This window comes from Salvelinus namaycush, chromosome 3 (genome assembly GCF_016432855.1).
Source record: "Salvelinus namaycush isolate Seneca chromosome 3, SaNama_1.0, whole genome shotgun sequence".
NCBI lineage: Eukaryota > Metazoa > Chordata > Actinopteri > Salmoniformes > Salmonidae > Salvelinus > Salvelinus namaycush.
The window spans coordinates 43,351,668-43,365,986 of NC_052309.1; positions in this window are offsets into that span (position 1 = coordinate 43,351,668).

Here is a 14,319-nt window from a genome sequence, read left to right on the forward strand (position 1 = left end):
TTAAACGTCTTCTCCAGAACCGCTGGACCGATTGGCACCACATTTTGTATATAGCATCTATGTACAGTGCCTTGCAAAAGTATTCACCCCCTTGGCATGTTTCCTATTTTGTTGCATTACAACCTGTAATTTAAATGGATTTTATATGGATTTCAGGTAATGGACATACAGTACACAAAATAGTCCAAATTGGTGAAGAGAAATGAAAAAAATAACTTGTTTCAAAGAATTCTAAAAAATAGAAAATGGAAAAGTGGTGCGTGAATATGTATTATATTCCCTTTGCTATGAAGCCCCTAAATAAGATCTGGTGCAACCAATTACCTTCAGAGGTCACATAATTAGTTAAATAAAGTCGACCTATGTGCAATCTATGTGGCAAAAGATCTGTCACATGATCTCAGTGTATATACACACCTGTTCTGATAGGCCCCAGAGTCTGCAACACCACCAAGCAAGGGGCACCACCAAGCAAGCGGCACCATGAAAGCCAAGGAGCTCTCCAAACAGGTCCGGGACAAAGTTGTGGAGAAGTACAGATCAGGGTTGGGTTATAAAAAAATATCAGAAACTTTGAACATCCCACGGAGCACCATTAAATCCATTATTTAAAAATGGAAAGAATATGGCACCACAACAAACCTGCCAAGAGAGGGCCGCCCACCAAAACTCAAGGTCCAGGCAAGGAGGGAATTAATCAGAGGCAACAAAGAGACCAAAGATAACCCTGAAGGAGCTGAAAAGCTCCACAGCAGAGATTGGAGTATCTGTCCCTAGGACCACTTTAAACCGTACACTCCACAGAGCTGGGGTTAACGGAAGAGTGGCCAGAAAAAAGCCATTGTTTAAAAAAAAAATAAGCAAACACGTTTGGTGTTCGCCTAAAGGCATGTGGGAGTCTCCCCAAACATATGGAAGATGGTTCTCTGGTTAGATGAGACTAAAATGTTGTTTTTAAGCCATCAAGGAAAATGCTATGTCTGCCGCAAACCCAACACCTCACATCACCCCAAGAACACCATCCACACAGTGATGCATGGTGGTGGCAGCATCATGCTGTGGGTATGTTTTTCCATCGGCCGGGACTGGGAAACTGGTCAGAATTGAAGGAATGATGGATGGCACTAAATACATGGAAATTCTTGAGAGAAACCTGTTTCAGTCTTCCAGAGATTTGAGACTGGGACAGAGGTACACCTTCCAGCAGGACAATGACCCTAAGCATACTGCTAAAGCAACACTAGAGTTGTTTAAGGGGAAACATTTACATGTCTTGGAATGGCCTAGTCAAAGCCCAGACCTCAATCCAATTGAGAATCTGTGGTATGACTTAAAGATTGCTGTACACCAGCGGAACCCATCCAACTTGAAGGAGCTGGAGCAGTTTTGCCTTGAAGAATAGGTAAAAATCCCAGTGGCTAGATCTGCCAAGCTTATAGAGACATACCCCAAGAGACTTGCAACTGTAATTGCTGCAAAAGGTGGCTCTACAAAGTATTGACTTTGGGGGGCTGAATAGTTGTGCATGCTCAATTCTTCTGTTATTTTTACTTATTTCTTGTTTGTTTCACAATAACAAATATTTTGCATCTTCAAATTGGTAGGCATGTTGTGTAAATCAAATGATACAACCCCCCCAAAATCCATTTTAATTCCAGGTTGTAAGCCAACAAATAGGAAAAATGCCAAGGGGGGTGAATACTTTCGCAAGTCACTGTACCCATGTCATTAAATGCAATATTTTCCAGGACTGTATCTCAAACAAATCAAATCAAATCTTATTTGTCACATACACATGGTTAGCAGATGTTAATGCGAGTGTAGCGAAATGCTTGTGCTTCTAGTTCCGACAATGCAGTAATAACCAACGAGTAATCTAACCTAACAATTTCACAACAACTACCTTATACACACAAGTGTAAAGGGATGAAGAATATGTACATAAAAACATATGAATGAGTGATGGTACAGAACGGCATAGGCAAGATGCAGTAGATGGTATCGAGTATAGTATATACATATGAGATGTACATGGCCGCTATGAGCCAATGAGCTTGCATTCAGTTTTTTTTCTGAACCATGCTTTACAGGTCAGCTAGACTCATATCACTGAGCATGTGTGCCAAATTTCATCACTCTGAGTCAAAAAGATATAGAGATATAAACATGTTTCCTGTGTAGCACCACTGTGTGGTCGATCTGATTTTGCTTGCGTATGTTGAGTCTTGACAGTGTTTGAAACATGTGTACAAAGTTTTGTTACAATACAAATATCTGTGTCTGATGTATATGCATTTATGTACCAGCCCACTTAAATGTTAATGTTGTTTGACATATTAGCCTGACAAATGTAGACCTTGGTCCATAGATTTTCAGTGCATTCAGAAAGTATTCAGACCCCTTGACTGTTTTCAGATGTTGTTACATTACAGCCTTATTCTAAAATGATTAAAACATTTTTTCCCCCTCATCAATTTACACACAATACCCCATAACGACAAAGCAAAAACGGGTTAAGAAATTTGTGCAAATTTATTCTAGATAAAAAACTGATATCACATTTATATAAGTATTCATTCCCTTTACTCAGTACATTGTTGAAGCATCCTTTGGCAGTAATTACAGCCTATAGTCTTCTTGGGTATGACGCTACAAGCTTGACGCACTGTGTTCTTGGGGACCTTCAATGCTGCAGACATTTTTTGGTACCCTTTCCCAGATCTGTGCCTCCACAAAATCCTGTATCGGAGCTATACTAACAATTCCTTCGACCTCATGGCTTGGTTTTTGGTCTGACATGCACTGTCAACTGTGGGACCTTATATAGACTGGTGTGTGCCTTTCCAAATCGTGTCCAATCAATTTAATTTACCACATGTGGACTCCAATCAAGTTGTAGTAACATCTCAAGGATGATCAATGGAAACAGCAAAGGGTCTGAATACTTATATAAATAAGGCATTTCTCTTTTTATTTTCCAAAACATTTAAAAACCTGTTTTCGCTTTGTCGTTGTGGGGCATTGTGTGTAGATTGAGGGAAAAAATGTATTTAATCAATTTTAGAACAAGGCTGTAATGTTAAAAAAAAAAATGGAAAAAGGGAAGGGGTCTGAATACTTTCCGAATGCACTGTATATTACGTTTTGTGCAGATCAGTCTTTCTGTGCTAGAGGAGTAGCGTTTTAAGTGTTTTTCACAAAATTCTAAATGGCTGAAAATCCATTATGGCGAACCTTATGGGTCCTTGAGGCAACCTTGTTCCTTGTGAGGAGAAAAACCTATGTACCAAATTTCATGACTAGGTCACAAGGCGTGAGGGGTGTGAGCTTTCAAAATTAGCATTTTCAATAGTTTGTTATAGCTCCAACATGAGGTCATTTGGTATGGCATTGCCATTATGGTTCTTTACCACCATATTATTTTAATATTAAAAAATAAATAAAAATCACCAAATTGGCGGAACAGGAATCATAATAATGAATGGCAAAAAATACAACAGGGTTCACAAGCTTTGCTGCTTGAACCCCTAAAAAAGGACTCTTTATTTAATTATTGTGTGACATAATATAAGGCAGTGGTTGTTGGTTTCCGAGCATGCTGTTTGCATTTTAGTACGTTAGCACACCTCCAGCAGGTCCTCCGACAAGTGCACCACGGCCCTCTGGACTTTGTCATTGTCCAAGCGCCTTTTTCAGCTGGGCCACTAGGGATGGGCTGTCCAGCCTGAGGTCTTCGCAGGGGAAGGTCATGCCGGTGGAGAGGAGAGAGACAGAAGACGACTGAGACAGAACCTTACAGACAGCTTCTGAAATATCACAATCATGTGGGACATATTTCAGTAATTGACGGCAAGATCATGCATTTTGCCCGTTTAAACAAAACATCTGGAATGGGGCCTCATCTATCTTCTGATTCAATACTTTGATGAGGGGCAATATGAACTACAGTAACACAAACATATTGATTCATAAACCATTTCAAATCCTGACTGAGTGGCACAGTTTATAATCCACTTTAAGAAAGCTGATATCCAAATAGCAGATGTACTTTGACTTAAATGTAATATCCATCCAATAGCTATACATGATACTGTGATGTCAACTAAATATATTGTTTATGCAACATGTGCCATGTTACCTCAGAGGGGTCCTCTTCCTCCTCTTCATCACTCTGTCTCATCATGTGTTTCTCCCTTCTGTTCCTCAGAGAGTGCATCACATTGACCACCATCGATAACGATCCATCCAAAACACACACACACACACACACACACACACACACACACACACACACACACACACACACACACACACACACACACACACACACACACACACACACACACACACACACACACACACACACACACACACACACACACACACACACACACATTTCAATTGTGATTCTAAGAGCAGCTAGGTAATACACGTACATTGTTACAACTGAAATGCACTTACTGATGGGGTTTCACACGTCTCCAAAGACACGAGGATGGTCTTTAAACCTCAGATAGAACGTATCCTCCAGCGCAGGCATCTTTTCAGCTGTGAAGAACACAGACACAAACAGATTAGACCTAGAGAAAGGAGTCCATTATCAGGTTGGCTTCATAAAGTATTCATACCCCTGGACTTATTCCACATTTTGTTGTTACAGCCTGAATTCAAAATTAAATATATAAATATATATAAACATATATTTTTTCTCACCCATCTAGACATAATACCCCATAATGACAAAGTGAAAACATTTTTTTAGAATTTTTTGCAAATGTATTGAAAACGTAATACAGAAATATCTCATTTACATAAGTATTCACACCCCTGAGTCAATACTTTGTGGAAGCATCTTTGGCAGCATTTACAGCTGTGAGTCTTGCTGGGTAAATCAAAGAGGTTTCCACATCTGGATTGTGCAACATTATCAAATCAAATCAAATGTATTTATATAGCCCTTCTTACATCAGCTGATATCTCAAAGTGCTGTACAGAAACCCAGCCTAAAACCCCAAACAGCAAGCAATGCAGGTGTAGAAGCACGGTGGCTAGGAAAAACTCCCTAGAATGGCCAAAACCTAGGAAGAAACCTAGAGAGGAACCAGGTTATGAGGGGTGGCCAGTCCTCTTCTGGCTGTGCCGGATGGAGATTATAACAGAACATGGCCAAGATGTTCAAATGTTCATAAATGACCAGCATGGTCAAATAATAATAATCACAGTAGTTGTCGAGGGAACAGCAAGTCAGCACCTCAGGAGTAAATGTCAGTTGGCTTTTCATAGCCGATCATTTAGAGTATCTCTACCGCTCCTGCTCTCTAGAGAGTTGAAAACAGCAGGTCTGGGACAGGTAGCACGTCCGGTGAACAGGTCAGGGTTCCATAGCCGCAGGCAGAACAGTTGAAAATGGAGCAGCAGCATGACCAGGTGGACTGGGGACAGCAAGGAGTCATCATGCCAGGTAGTCCTGAGGCATGGTCCTAGGGCTCAGGTCCTCCGAGAGAGAGAAAGAAAGAGAGAATTAGAGAGAGTATACTTAAATTCACACAGGACACCGGATAAGACAGGAGAAGTACTCCAGATATAACAGACTGACACTAGCCCCCCGACACATAAACTACTGCAGCATAAATACTGGAGGCTGAGACAGGAGGGGTCAGGAGACACTGTGGCCCCATCCGATGATACCCCCGGACAGGGCCAAACAGGAAGGATATAACCCCACCCACTTTGCCAAAGCACAGCCCCCACACCACTAGAGGGATATCTTCAACCACCAACTTACCATCCTGAGACAAGGCCGAGTATAGCCCACAAAGATCTCCGCCACGGCACAACCCAAGGGGGGGCGCCAACCCAGACAGGAAGACCACGTCAGTGACTCAACCCACTCAAGTGACGCACCCCTCCTAGGGACGGTATGAAAGAGCACCAGTAAGCCAGTGAATCAGCCCCTGTAATAGGGTTAGAGGCAGAGAATCCCAGTGGAGAGAGGGGAACCGGCCAGGCAGAGACAGCAAGGGCGGTTCGTTGCTCCAGAGCCTTTCCCTTCACCTTCATACTCCTGGGCAAGACTACACTCAATCATATGACCCACTGCAGAGATGAGTCTTCAGTAAAGACTTAAAAGTTGAGACCGAGTCTGCGTCTCTCACATGGGTAGGCAGACCATTCCATAAAAATGGAGCTCTATAGGAGAAAGCCCTGCCTCCAGCTGTTTGCTTAGAAATTCTAGGGACAATTAGGAGGCCTGCGTCTTGTGACCGTAGCATACGTGTAGGTATGTACGGCAGGACCAAATCGGAAAGATAGGTAGGAGCAAGCCCATGTAATGCTTTGTAGGTTAGCAGTAAAACCTTGAAATCATTATCCTGTTATCCTTTTCAAAATTCTTCAAGCTTTGTCAAATTGGTTGTTGATCATTGCTAGACAACCATTTTCAGATCTTGCCATAGATTTTCAAGTAGATTTAACCTGTTTGGCGTGCAAGCCCGACGTCGGTACACTTATGACAACAGCCACTTCAAGTGCAGGGTGCGAAATTCAAAAGATATTTTTTTTAAATATTTAACTTTCACACATTAACAAGTCCAATACAGCATATGAAAGGTACACATCTCGTGAATCCAGCCAACATGTCCGATTTTTAAAATGTTTTACAGGGAAGACAAAATATGTAAATCTATTAGCTAACCACGTTAGCAAAAGACTCCACTTTTATTACTCCATCAGTTTTTGACTCCATCAGTAGCTATCACAAATTCGGCCAAATAAAGATATAAATAGCCACTAACCAAGAAACAACCTCATCAGATGACAGTCTGATAACATATTTATTGTATAGCATATGTTTTTTTCGAAAAATGTGCATATTTCAGGTATAAATCATAGTTTACATTGCAGCTACATTCAGAAATTGCACCGAAAGCAGCCATAATATTTACAGACACCAACGTCAAATACCTAATTACTCATCATAAAACATTTCTGAAAAATACATAGTGTACAGCAAATGAAAGACAGGCATCTTGTGATGCCAGACAATATTTCCGATTTATTAAGTGTTTTACAGCGAAAACAAAATGTAGCGTTATATTAGCTTAGCACAATAGCCAGAAACACTTGGGCGCCGGCGACTACGACAGATATATGAAACAACATCATAAAATGGGTCTTACTTTTGCTGATCTTTCATCAGAATATTGTTCAGAATGTTGAACAAGGTGTCCTTTGTCCAGATGAGTCGTTGTTTGGATTCAGAATGGCAAATTTCTCTCTCCATTTAGCAAGCGCGCTAGCCGGGTTGCACGGATCTCTCCATGTAAACAAACGGAAGAGAACGGAACACGGCAAAACTCCCGAAAAAATTTCAATAATCTGATGAAACTATATTGAAAAAACATACTTTACGATGATATGGTGACATGTATCAAATAAAATCAAAGCCGGAAATAATAGTCGCCTATAACGTCAGCAAAACAAAAGGCAACCCCACTGTCCAAATCGCGTTCTTCAGAGTACCGGAAATGGGGTACACGTCATTCCAAGAGGATTTATTCCATCCCAGATCGAGATAATCACCTCATTTCTTCTCTCACAGCCTTCTTGACACCCAGAGGAAGGTGTATGACGTGCATGTATACTAATAGCTCTTGTGCCCATTTATAGGCAGGAAGAGGAAGAGAGCATCGATTTCAGACTTTGAACTTCCGGGTCAGGAAAAGTGCTGCAGAATGAGTTCTGTTTCACTCAGAGAAATAATTCAAACGGTTTTAGAAACTAGAGAGTGTTTTCTATCCAATAGTAATAATAATATGCATATTGTACGAGCAAGAATTGAGTACGAGGCCGTTTGAAATGGACACATTTTATCAGGCTACTCAATACTGCCCCTTGCAGCCATAAGAAGTTTAAGTCAAAACTGTAACTCGGCCACTCAGGAACATTCACTGTCTTCTTGGTAAGCAAATCCAGTTTAGATTTGGCCTTGTGTTTTAGGTTATTGTCCGGCTGAAAGGTGAATTCATCTCCCAGTGTCTGGTGGAAAGCAGACTGAACAAGGTTTTCCTTTCGGATTTTGCCTGTCTTTAGCTCCATTTAATTTAGTTTTTATCCTGAAAAACTCCCCAGTCATTAACAATTACAAGCATACCCATAACATGGTGCAGCCACCACTATGCTTGACAATATGGAGAGTGGTACTCAGTAATGTCTTGTTTTGGATTTGACCCAAACATAACACTTTGTATGTAGAACAAAATGGTAATTGCTTTCGCCACATTTTTTGCAGTATTACTTGTTTGTTACTTGCCTTGTTGCAACCAGGATGCATGTTTTGGAATAGTTCTATTCTGTACAGGCTTCCTTCTTTTCACTCTGTCAATTAGATTAGTATTGTGGAGTAACTACAATGTTGATCCATCTTCCGTTTCCTCCTATCACAGCCATTAAACTCTGTAACTGTTTAAAAGTCACCATTGGACTCATGGTGAAATCCCTGAGTGGTTTCCTTAGTCTCCGGCAACTGAGTTAGGAAGGATGCCTGTATCTTTCTAGTGACTGGGTGTATTGATACACCATCCAAATTGTAATTAATAACTTCACCATGCTCAAAGGGATATTCAATGCCTGCTTTTTTTTAACCTATCTACCAATAGATGTCCTTCTTTGCGAGGCATTGGAAACCCCCCCTGGTCTTTGTGGTTGAATCTGTGTTTGGAATTAACTGCTCGACTGAAGGACCTTACAATAATCTGTATGTGTGGGGTACAGAGATGAGTTAATCATTCAAAAATCATGTTAAACACTATTATTGCACACAGAGTGAGTCCATGCGACTTATTATGTGACTTGTTTTTACTCCTGCACTTATTTAGGCTTGCCATAACAAAGGGGTTGAATACTTATTGACTCAAGACATTTCAGCTTATCATTTTTAATTAATTTGTAAAAATGTCCACTTTGACATTATGGGGTATTGTGTAGAGGCCATTGACAAAAAAATTATCTTAATTTAATCCATTTTAAATTCAGGCAGTAACACAACAACATTTGGAAAATGTTTGTAGATCTGAAAAGATTGGATAGGTGTAAGTGGTACCAAATTACTGATAGCTAAATCTTTTCAGATCTACAAGTGCCTTGGAGCAGGGGTTCGATTTGAAATTGGGCATCACAAGGCGGGCAGGCTTTAACCATGTGACCATTAGTATTTACAGTATTTACAGCCCAAGTGTTGATTCCAAAATGCTCGTTTTGAGCTACGTTGTGATATAGGACAAAGGCTAACTGCCAAAATGGAAACACTTGAGTAAATGAGGGATACAAAGTATATTGAAAGCAGGTGCTTCGACACAGGTGTGATTCCTTAGTTAAAAAGCAATTAACATCCCATCATGCTTAGGGTCATGTATAAAAATGCCCAGTTGACCATTATTTTGGCTACCATGGCTAGAGCAAAATATCTATCTAAGTGACTTTGAAAGAAGGGTCTCAAAGGAGCATAGGGGGTTTAAGTGTGTGTAAGTCACCAGATCTCAACCCAATTGAATACTTGTGGGAGATTCTGGACTGGTGCCTGAGACAGATTTTTCCACCACCATAACACTGAATTATGGAATTTCTTGTGGTAGAATGGTGTCGCATCACTCCAATAGATTTCCAGACACTTGTAGAATCTATGCCAAGGCGCATTGAAGTTGTTCCGACGGCTCGTGGTGGCCCAACTCCCTATTAAGACACTTTATATTGATGTTTCCATTATTTTGACAGTTACTTGTATGTTGTCTTTCTACTGTATATTCAATGACCCAACACTATTTTCCCGGTCCTTTCTATATAATGTTACTCCCCCCGCTCAGTTCAGATTCAGCAAGAGGAAGTTAAAACCTCTTAAGGATCTCTACAGATCGGTGTACCACCCTTGGGACGGTTGAGCTAATGTGGTTGTAAGTAACAAGAACATTTCCCAGGACATACATACAGTTGAAGTCGGAAGTTTACATACACTTAGGTTGGAGTCATTAAAACTAGTTTTTCAACCACTCCCCAAATTTCTTGTTAACAAACTATAGTTTTGGCAAGTCGGTTAGGACATCTACTTTGTGCATGACACAAGTAATTTTTCCAAAAATTGTTTAGACAGATTATTTCACTTATAATTCACTGTATCACAATTCCAGTGGGTCAGAAGTTTACATACACTAAGTTGACTGCCTTTAAACAGCTTGGAAAATTCCAGAAAATGTCATGGCTTTAGAAGCTTCTGATAGGCTAATTGACATCATTTGAATCAATTGGAGGTGTACCTGTGGATGTATTTCAAGGCCTACCTTCAAACTCAGTGCCACTTTGCTTGACAACATGGGAAAATCTAAAGAAATCAGCCAAGACCTCAGAAAAAAAATTGTAGACCAAGTCTGGTTCATCCTTGGGAGCAATTTCCAAATGCCTGAAGATACCACGTTCATCTGTACAAACAATAATACGCAAGTATAAACACCATCATACCGCTCAGGAAGGAGACGCGTTCTGTCTCCTAGAGATGAACGTATTTCAGTGCGAAAAGTGCAAATCAATCCCAGAACAACAACAAAGGACCTTGTGAAGATGCTGGAGGAAACAGGTACAAATGTATCTATATCCACAGTAAAACGAGTCCTATATCGATATAACCTGAAAAGCCGCTCAGCAAGGAAAAAACCACTGCTCCAAAACCGCCATAAAAAAGCCAGACTACGGTTTGCAACTGCACATGGGGACAAAGATCGTACTTTTTGGAAAAATGTCCTCTGGTCTGATGAAACAAAAAATAGAAGATGACCATCGTTATGTTTGGAGGAAAAAGGGGGAGGCTTGCAAGCCGAAGAACACCATCCCAATCGTGAAGCACAGGGGTGGCAGCATCATGTTGTGGGGGTGCTTTGCTGCAGGAGGGACTGGTGCACTTCACAAAATAGATGGCATCATGAGGTGGGAAAATTGTGGATATATTGAAGCAACATCTCAAGACATCAGTCAGGAAGTTAAAGCTTGGTCGCAAATGGGTCTTCCAAATGGACAATGACCCCAAGCATACATCCAAAGTTGTGGCAAAATGGCTTAAGGACAACAAAGTCAAGATATTGGAGTGGCCATCACAAAGCCCTGACCTCAATCCTGTAGAAAATTTGTGGGAAGAACTGAAAAAGCATGTGCGAGCAAGGAGGCCTACAAACCTGACTCAGTTACACCAGCTTTGTCAGGAAGAATGGGCCAAAATTCACCCAACTTATTGTGGGAAGCTTGTGGAAGGCTACCCAAAACATTTCACCCAATTTAAACAATTTAAAGGAAATGCTACCAAATACTAATTAAGTGTATGTAAACTTCTGATCCACTGGGAATGTGATGAAAGAAATAAAAGCTGAAATAAATAATTCTCTCTGCTATTATTCTGACATTTCACATTCCTAAAATAAAGTGGTGATCCTAACTGACCTAAAACAGGGAATTTTTACTAGGATTAAATGTCAGGAATTGTGAAAAACTGAGTTTAAATGTATTTGGCTAAGGTGTATGTAAACCTCCGACTTCAACTGTATATAATCTTCCCAGCTCTGCAGATTTTGCTGCAAGGAGGCAGAGTAATTTATCATTTATTTTGGTACTGTCCATATGTAGCTCGTTTTTGGTCACAGGTCCAGGACTGGCTGAAGAATTGCAACATTTACCGAGAACTAACGCTGCAGATAGCCATACTGGGTGATTTGAAGTCACTTTACAAATGAACTCGACTAACCTGTACCCCCTCAAATTGACTCGATACCAGTACACCCTGCAAATAGCCTCGTGATTGTTATGTAATGTTCTTGTTAATTTCGATTTAAAAAAAATAAAAAATGTACTTTAGTTTATTTAGTAAATATTTTCTTAACTATTTCTTGAACTGCATTGTTGGTTAAGGGCTTATAAGTAAGCATTTCACCGGTTGTATTCGGCGTAAGTGACAAATAAAAATTGATTTGATCCCAGCCCAGGCCAACGACCTGAGAGGACGGGAAACTACCACTCAACACACCCTGTAACTCTTCTGAAGTAAATTATCGTACCTACCCCCAAGTACGTCTCTGCAGCTGCCACCACAACATCTATTTTCTGTGACTTCTGCAGTACAGTTGATAACCATCGTGATGAACGCTAAGAAGCCAACCATACTCAAACACATCACTCATTGGCCTATCTTTCTTCACTGCCTCAGCATAGAGCAGACATCTTCTGCACTACTCTGACCCTAGCAACCTCAACCTGCTCTCGCACAGGACACCTCCAATCACCAGCAACATGAGCACCCCTATCGTTGACACACATTTTTCCACTAAAACTACACATTCCTCTTTCCCATGTCCTCCAGCACACTTCCCACATCTTGGATTCTCCCTCCAACACACTGCTGCAACATGCCCATAAACTTGACACCTATAACACAGCAGTCTTTTTGGCACTAAAGCTCTAATAGCATAACTCATATTTAACATTACTTTGTCAGGTAAAGACTCTGAATAAAAGCTCTGTTTCACCACACTCCCCACCAGGTCTGCGTCGCACCAAACGTCGGGCGTCACAAACACCAGGAATCTTCAACCTAAATTGCTCCACATCCACACGTACAGCTACCGCAGAAATCACTCCCTTCAATGGTGCCCTGTATCTAAGCGCAAAGTAAGATACAGGTCTTTCCCTAGTTGCCTCGCATGAAGCGTCTGCTCCATCTGATCTGAAGAAACACAAAACAACATCACAAGCTTCTGATCTCAAGAAACACAAAACAACATCACAAGCTCAACAGCACCCACCATCTTTCCCACCCAACCTGAAACCACCCATGGATCAGCCGAAAGGACTGGTTCCACCTTCTTCAAAAATCTCACTCACACTGGACCAAATGTATCTTTAACATAACCATGTCCATCAGTGCAAGGCTCAGGCTCCGAGCTTCTCACAACACCTTCTTCCCTTTCCATTTCACCTCCAGAACTTGAACTGGCATCTGGCTCACTCTGTTTGAACTTGACACCAATCTTCCTCGACATACTCTTTCCCTTAGTATTGCTACAGTATCTTCAACAGATAGAAACCCATCCTCTGCCTCCCTCAGTCTTTCCAACCTCCTCTCTTTCCTTCCAATCCTCCTCCCTTTTCCCCGACTCCTGAAAATATTTTATTTCTCCAAGTCGAAATCTCTTTTTAGCCTCCTCGAGGGACATGCTAAGCCCTGCACTCCCTCCACTTCAAAACTTGACCTAACCAGTTAGGTTTGATAGCTAAACGTGAGAATTGTGTTCCATCCTGCAGCGTATAATGTCTGAAGGGAAACAAGTGCTTTCCGTTCCGCTCTGGTGTAGTTTATTTATTTACACATTGGCTCTTTTAATGTTTTGATCACATGAGGAATGGAACTCCATAATACACTGAACAAAAATATTAATGATTTTACTGAGTTACAGTTCATACAAGGAAATCCATCAACTGAAATAAATTCATTAGGCCCTAATCTATGGATTTCACAACTGGGAATACAGATTTGCATCTGTTGGCCACAGATACAAAAAGTAGGGACGTGGATCAGAAAACCAGTCAGTATCTGGTGTGACCACCATTTTCCTCATGCAGCCCGACATCTCGTTTGCATAGAGTTGATCAGGGTGTTCATTGTGGACTGTGGAATGTTGTCCCACTCCTCTTCAATGGCTGTGCAAAGTTGCTGGATATTGGCGGGAACTGGATCACGCTTTCGTACACGTTGATACAGAGCATCCCAAACATGCTCAATGGGTGACCTGTCTGGTGAGTGTGTAAGCAATGGAAGAACTGGGACATTTTCAACTTCCAGGAATTGAGTACAGATCCTTGTGTCATTCATTGGACCGTACATTATCATGCTGAAACATGGGGTGATGGCGGCAGATGAATGGCACGACAATGGGCCTCAGGATCTCGTCATGGTATCTCTGTGCATTCAAACATCGATCAAAAAAACTTGTGTTTGTTGTCCGTAGCGATTGCCTGCTAATTCCATAATCCCGCCAACAACATGGGGGCACTCTGATCACAATGTTGACATCAGCAAACCGCTGGCCCACACATGCTGTCTGCCATCTGCCCGGTAGTTGAAACCAGGATTAATCCGTGAAGAGCACACTTCTCCAGTGTGCCAGTGGCCATCTAAGGTGAGCATTTGCTCAGTGAAGTCGGTAACGACGCCAAACTGCAGTCAGGTCAAGACCCTGGTGAGGATGACAAGAAAAAAGGTGAGATTCCCTGAGACTGTTTCTGACAGAT